This window comes from Phyllostomus hastatus, unplaced genomic scaffold (genome assembly GCF_019186645.2).
Source record: "Phyllostomus hastatus isolate PE091 unplaced genomic scaffold, TTU_PhHast_1.1 phas_contig_210, whole genome shotgun sequence".
Lineage (NCBI taxonomy): Eukaryota > Metazoa > Chordata > Mammalia > Chiroptera > Phyllostomidae > Phyllostomus > Phyllostomus hastatus.
In genome coordinates, this window is record NW_025333737.1 from 20,129,575 (window position 1) to 20,137,204 (window position 7,630).

Below are 7,630 nucleotides of genomic sequence, written 5' to 3' on the forward strand. Positions count from 1 at the left end.
ATTGCTGAATTCTGGTTCCTCATCTCTGAGATGGGGTACCATCGCTCCCATCACTGGGTCAGCTTGATGATCAAATGAGATTCAGATCGAATGTGCTTTACAAAGTTCTCCAGATGCCTCTGCTGCTGCCCTGCCCCCAGTTCAGGGTGTGGGCTGAGCAGAAGAAGGGAGAAAGCCCAGAGTCCTCACAGAGCCCTCTGTTCTTCCCACCCCTCACCTTCTGCCTCTGTCCCCAGTCTCTGGGGCATCCCGAGTGGGCAGGATGCTGGCAGGAGAGATGACTGGCAAAGGAGTCCCCCCCATCCTGTTGCCCCTCATTTCCAGCCATCGTAAGGAAAGAATTTTACACCAGATCCCTTCCCAGCCACCTGCTTTCTCTGAGCCAAGCGAGGTCTGCCCTTCAGCCCGCTGGGAAAATCCATGGCCTTCACAGTAGCTGTGCAGTTCTTGGAACACAGGCCTTGTTGCTTCCTCTTCTGAGGTCCCTGGATCCACTTGTTCTCGGGGACTTTCTAGAGTATGAACAGTCTCTTTGGTCAAATTACTCCTCAGTTTTATAGACGAACACACAAAAGCTGGAGGTTTGGGGGCAGATTTGGTGACGGGCCCAAAATTGTAAATAGCCATGGGGTTGCGGGCTGCGAACCAAAGTGTCGCAGGTTCGATTCCCAGCCAGGGTACATGCCTGCGTTGCAGGCCATAACCCCCAGCAACTGCACATTGATGTTTCTCTCTCTCTCTCTCTATCTCTATCTCCCTCCCTTCCCTCTCTAAAAATAAATAAATAAAATCTTAAAAAAAAAGGCTAGATCTTACTAAAAAAAAATAACCATGGGGCGAGGAATGGACCCCCGGTCTCCTGCCCCCTAGTTTCTCCATCTGCTTGTTGATCCTGATGTTGGGGGTAGGGAGTTAGGCTGATGAAAGATCACACTAGTTTCCGAGCAGGGTTGCCCTGCCTGGCTCAGCTTTCTGGACACACACACACATGCAGTTATTTGTAGCAGTTAAAACTGGAGCAGGCGCAGCTCTGCAAGCCAGCCCAGGCACCTGTGGGTGGCGGGAGGAAGGAGGGAGCTGCTTTCTCTCATGTCCTTGCTAGTGTTCCTAGGAGTTCACAGTGGAAGATGCTTCTGGTTTTAAGGCCACTCCCACAGCAGTGGTCAGGGTGTCCTTCTTCCACACCCCCTTTCCCACCCGGCCTGTTCTGTCTCTTCCCAGATGCTGTGGACAAAACCTTGAACTTGGTCCTAATTTGCTTTGTGACCTCAGGCTGCCTACGGCCTCTCTCTGGGCTTGCAGCCCAGTTTCCCAACTCGGGCCAATTTGCTGTCTGACTTTGCTGCTTAAAAGCCTTGGATACTCCGGTGATCCGGAGAGCTGAGCCGGACCCCGTACCAGAGCAGAGGTGGCCTCCCAGGGTGCAGTGCAGCTGCCTCTCCCAGAGTAGAGCTGGGGAGGGAGGATGAAGGTAAACCTGGAGGACCTCTGGGCAGTGCAGGCAGGACCGAGGGGAGAGTGTTTCCGCCCTCCTTGCCTCGGGGCCCCTCAGCCTTCCTGCTGCTCCCCAAGGCTCTGAGGTGAGTCAGGGGACTCCGGAGTCTTAGGTGCTGAGATGATCTCTGCATGGGACACGGGCTTGGCTCAGAGTCTTGAGGCACTTCCTCTCTCAGCACCTGCTTCCCTTGGCAGCCCCTTTGGGGAAAGTGGTTAAAGGTCCCAACATTTAAGACTATCAGCTCCAATTGTCCTCGGCCTTATTTTGCAATGCTGGGGGCTCAGTTTCCCTCCTTTGTGGCCTGGCCTGTCCCCAAGCCCCACTCCCACGAGGGCGGGCCTGCTCTGCCTTCTGACTTCCTGTTTGTGAGTGGTTAGGTCCTGTGGCTTCACTCTTGTTGTCTCCTCACAAGGCAGGTTATCTGAGCTGCCATCTCGGCCTGCCTGCTGAGTGCAGCCTGCTGGCTGTGCAGCTGCAGGGAAGGCCTGGTTTTCTTCTCTGCCTGCAAGTGCAGACAAGGCCCTCGGTCACTTCTCCCACCCTCCCAGCCTGCTCTCCTTTGCAGGTGTTAGGCCTTCAAAAGACCATTTCTCCCTGTTCCCCCTCTTTGCTTAGTCACTTTCTATCCTAACTCCTCTTCTTCTGAACCCTCTTCTGTCCACATTCCCTTCCCCTGGGAAGCCTTTTCCGATGGGCCCCCTGTGACTCTGATGTTGCCACTGCAGAGTCCATCAGGCCAACCCATGGAACCCTCAACCCCACCCAGGGCTAATTTGCACCTGATGGTATAATTTCATAAGATGCAGGTACACGTGGAGGTGTATATTTGTGTTCTACGCTGCTCTCAGGTTCGGCGTTGGCTCAAGTAGAAGGCACGTGTTCCCCATCAGACCTGAGGCTCTGTGCCTGCTTTACATACAATTGCTCATTCACACCAACGCACAAAACCTGCACACCCTGCACACCTGTCTGTGTCTTGCCTATCAGACTGGGAATCCCTGAAGACCAGTCCTGTCCCCTTTTCTCCTCAGGCTCACCTTTACCTGACCACAGCCTTGTCATGGCACGCAAAGACGGCTGTCTCGTAGGCCAGCGGGGCTGGGCCGGGAGTGAGGGGCTGTGAGGATCTCAAGCCCAGACCTCAACCTGTCACCTGGGGCCACAATATTCCCAGTTTATTTCTGATGTTACTACCCCACCCCTACTCTTTATTTTGGATTCTCCTTCCCTCTCCCCTTTTGCTACCTCTGAGCAGAAATTCGATCCCTGGTCTTAAAATGTCAGAATTGGAAAAGAGCATGGAGTATTTTATAGCAGAGTCCACGTGAGCTCAGGCTGCCCAGTGAGTCCCCAGCTGAGCCCAGACCTCCCGCCAAGGGGTGGAGTTTGAAAAGTCAACTTGAATTCACTCCTCTACCAAGAGAGGCACCCTCTCTCAGCCACCTCCTCTTTTAGCTGCTGGCCATTGCCGAGAGTTTGTTTAGTTTCGCTCATCCTGGGGAACTCAGGCAGCAGGCGGCTTTGAGGCGGGAGTGGGAGGTCAGGTCTCTCTCGAAACAGTGCCTGTGTTCTGAAGCCATCCCCGACGCTCTGCAGGTGCCCTTCCAAACACTGGCCTCAGATTCCCAAGTGAACCTTCCTGGGAGTTTCTGGGAGGAGGCGGATGTGTCCAGGAGTGTGCGGTGGGCCTTCGGCCAGGTGTGTCTGCAGGTCCGAGCTGGGGTGCCACCCACAAGGTGTCTGTGTGCCTCTGGGCCCACCCTACCTCTCTGGAAAGGAGAGTGTGAAATGAATATCTGGGGGTCTTCGGGCTGTGTGTGTGAGCACAGGCAGGCCCCTGCTGCTCTTCCTGTCGGTCAGTCCCCAGGCCGCACCTGCGGCCGGCCCGGAGCAGGGCTTCAGTCCAGCGCCCCTGCTACACTCAGCTGTGGGGTTCTCACTGTCCGGTGCCCTTATCTCTGGCCATGCCCCTTCTTCCTCCTTGATTGTCTCTGGCCCTGTCCTGGTGCTCCTGCTTTGAGGCCCAGAAGAGCTGGGATTCATCACTGGACTTGGGGAGAATTCCAGGGTGCTGAGACCCTGAGTGCTCCCTTATTTTCATCCTTCTTCTCCCCCAGCCCCTCCAGAAGCTCCATGGATGAAGAGGCTGGGACTCCATCCCCCCCAAAAATTAAAATAAATAAATAAAGCCAGGTGGTGGTGTTTGGCCCGGGGCACCGAGGACACACGGAGGAAAGGCGGCTCTGTTACTGCAGGACAGCCGGCCTTGGGACAGCCCTGCCCTGCTCGGGACTGGAGGGGGGCTGCATGGGAGGCTCCGGGGGCATGAGTGTGTCCCTCAGAAGGATACTCAGGTCTGATTCTCTGCGGGTCACAGGCTGAGGGGTCTGTGGCAAACCTGGGCCCTGCAGCCAGGCCCCCTGGCTCCCAGCCCGTGACTCTCCTCGGTTGGAACAGAACACCTCTGAGGTGGTGACCGTGGAGGCACGGTAGGCAGAGGGTGGGAGGCAAGATGCTCTAAGAGGAGGGGCTCTGAAGGGTGGGGGTCCAGGAACCCAGGTTACTGCACAACTTCGATATTCTTTTCCTCTTATCGCCTGGGGCAGCCACTTCCCCTCCACCCAGGGTCTGGGGCAGCGGTGGTCTGTTAAAGGGGCACTGTCCTATTTCTGGCCAGCCCGCTCTCCTCACCATTCTCTTCAGGTCCTAGTGGGTGAAGGGTCTTGGAAATGGGTAATAATTTTCCAGGCCAAGGGGCACCCTTCCTGAAGGAAAGGGTGGGAGGCCATCTCCCTCTCTGCTGTCCCCACCCCCATGCCAGTCCTCTTCTGGGCCTTGACTTGGAGAGTCCCCTCAAGTCTGTGTGGGCCTGCCCCTGAGTAGGGGACCCAGAGAAGAAGCCCATGGCCTTCTGGGCAGTAATCTGGGTGTTTCCAGTCCACTTCTTCCCCACCCCCCACCCCTAATCTATTCCTCTTGATTCCAGAGTGAACCCCACTGAGAGGCTTGGAGAAACGTGGGGAAAATGTGTGACCTAGACCCAGCCTATCCCAACCCTCTCCCCACCCATACCCACACCCTGTTCCCCTCCCCCAGCCAGAGACCCTGGGATTGGCAGCTTCCTGCCTTCCCCATGGGGAAAGCGGGGGTGGCATGCAGGTGGGTGGGCCCCATGCCCACATCCGGTGACTGCTAGAACCTCCCTTCAGACCTTTTCCCTCCATTCCTCTAAGCCCAATGGCACCCATGCCCTGCCTGAGACCCCAGTCCTCACCACCACTCTGCCCTGCCCTCGTATCCCTACAGACCCTGAGGGAAGCGTGAACGCCCTGTCTAGGGCCAACAGGCCCACTGGCCCAAGTGTGACCCCCACACTCTGTTGAGGGTGCAAGTCTTGTCTCCTGCAGGCTGGGCTGCAGGAGGAGCGGCTTTGTGGGGCACTGAGGGCACCTGATTGCCTGGATGGCATTGTGATGTGCTGGCCCAGACTGCCTTCTGCATCTGCACCTCCGTGCGGCCTCTAGGCAGCATGTGGACAAAAGCCACAGCTCTGTCCGGACGTCACTGCTATCCTGAAGGGAAGGGAATTTTCTGGGTTGGGGTCAGTGGGGGTGGGGCTCAGAGAAAAGGCCCTTTTCTTGCACTGGAATTCAGAACTTTGTATGCTGGGCACTCACCGAAGGCCCTGACAGGAGCCCCAGACTCTTGAACCATCCCCTGGAGCTGGTGCCATGGGGGAAGGGCAGGCCTGGGGTCCCGGAAGCCACCTGCCCACGGTGGTGTGTGAGATGGTCTCTTCAGCCCCCCTCCTGCCAATACCCAGCCTTGTCTCTGGTTTCCTGTCAGTCTGTTCTCCCTTGGGAGGGGAGGGGCACGCTAATCTCTGATGCAGTATGGGGGCGGGCTCCAAGACCGTTGGGCGCCCTGAGATCTGGCCCACGTGGCCTTGGGGTTATAAGCCCTGCCCGCCTTGAAGGGAACCCACTTGGAAGCCTGGAGCACAGGGCTTGCTCCTCTCAGCCCTGCAACATCAGGTAAGGTCACAACCTTCACTTCAGCCCCAACTGGGGCTCCTCGACTCTGGGACTCAAAGGGTGATGAGGGGCGTGGGTAGTAGGCCCTGGGTGGAGATGATTTCAAGAGGAGCGTCAGGAGCCTGGGTGCCAAGGCTTTCTAGCAAAGCTTTAGGCAAAGAGGAGCAGTCGCTCAGACCTACCACCTTCACGGTGGGACAGCTCCTTAAAATCCTGGGCCTTGACTTGCCTCTGGACAAGGAAGGTAAAATGGCCTCTGGTCTCCAGACCAAGAAAGAGAGGTCCAAGCCTTCAAGAGACAAGAGTGCCCTGGCAGGGTGGCTCAGTTGGTTGGAGCGTCATCCTGTGCACCAAAAGGTTGCTGGTTCGATCTCCCCCGGTCAGGGCACATACCTGGGTTGTGGGTTTGATTCCCGGTCGGGGCACGTATGGGCGGCAATAGATCAATGTTTCTCTTTCACATTGATGTTTCTTTCTCTCTCTTTTCCTCTCTCTCTAAAAATAAGTAATAAAAAATAGACTCTGGCAAAAATTAAAAAATAAATAGACGAGAGAGTAGGGTAGGGATGGCAGAGGGTGGGCAGAGGCTGCAAAGTGGGACTTGGTGTCAGCGAGAGGCCCGAAGCATCTCCCTCCACCTCCCTCCACCCAACGTGGCCCCGTCTCTGTTGCAATGGTCGTGGGCTCCTGCCTGGGGAGTTACGGACCGTGAAGGAGTGGGGCCCTTGGGCTGGTGAGGAGGTTGTGGGCCGAGGCCTTGGGGGGAGGAGGCTGGGGACCTAGGCCTAGATGGAAGGAGGCTGCGGCTGCCTCAGCTGGACTCAGAGCAGGGGTAGTGTGGCTGGGACGGGGGTTAGAACTGGGGACCAGGGTGAGACTGGGTGACTAGCAGTGGTCTCTACCTGAGTGCCCCTGAAAGTGGGGGGATGGGGTGGAGCCCTAGGGGGAAGGGAAGAGGGAACCAAAGAGGAAGTGGGGGAGGGAGGTAGAGGAGGCAAGATCTGGCGCCATGCTGAGTCACCGCCCACAGGCCCAGGGCGGGCCCTCTAGGGGCCGTGGGGCTAGGTGGTGGGGTCTTAGGAAGCCATGAGGAGGGCCGGGGAAGGTTGGGGACTCTCCAAACAGAAATCAGGAGGAAGAGCGGGCAGCCTGAAGAGTCCCCTCGGACGGAGAGACAGACAGTGCAGTCACCCATAAAGTAGAAAGCACTACTAACAGCACTGGAGGGTGTAGTGTTTCCTACTTTATGGATGAGTGTACTGTGGGCTTCGGAGACCACGCCCCGCTGCCGCCCGCCACCGTTGACTCCGCGCTCAAGACCATGTGTGACAGGTGAGCCCCACCGCACCCTCCCCACCCTGCCCAGAGCCCCGAAAGGCCTCCACGGCCACCCATGGCACTGTCCTCCTTGTTCTGGCCAACTGAGGAAATGCCACTTAGGCTCCTGTGCTGCCCCAGGGTTGGGAGGGCTAGACCCCGAGGCCTAATGTGGCATGGAGGAGCCCCAAGTTCAGGCCCAGACGCAAGTGGACAGACACCAGGATGAAGAAGAGGCGGGAAAGGAGAGTGGATGGAGGGGAGTGAGGGGTGGTGTCTGGGACCTTGAACTTTGTTTAATAAATGATGGACTCTGCTTCTCTTTTGTCTGAGACTCTGTTGTTGCGGGTTGGGTGGGTGGCGGTAGGTGAAGGGGCTCAACAGCTACATGGATGGGTGGGCACACAGAGGGGCTGGGAGCCATGGGCTGGCCTGCCCATGAGGCCAGGAAAGGGCTCAGGCCCGCCAGGCTGCAGCTGGCAGAGGAAGGAGGGGCCTGGGGAGAGACCTCCCTACAAACCGAGTAAAGGGGGCAGGACATGGAGGGGCAGGGTTAGAGGGGCCCTCCCAACTTTTAACCTAGCTCTGGCACTGCCCCACCTCCATTTGCTCTCCACACCCCCAAACTGAGGGCTACTTACCTCCAGCTCTAATCTAAAAATGCCTAGGGACTCTGGGTAGTATAAGAACTGGGCACAAACACACACAAAAAGCATCAGATACTAATACGCAAAGTACACAGCCCACATGCATGTGCATTTACACACAGGGGCCCCGTACA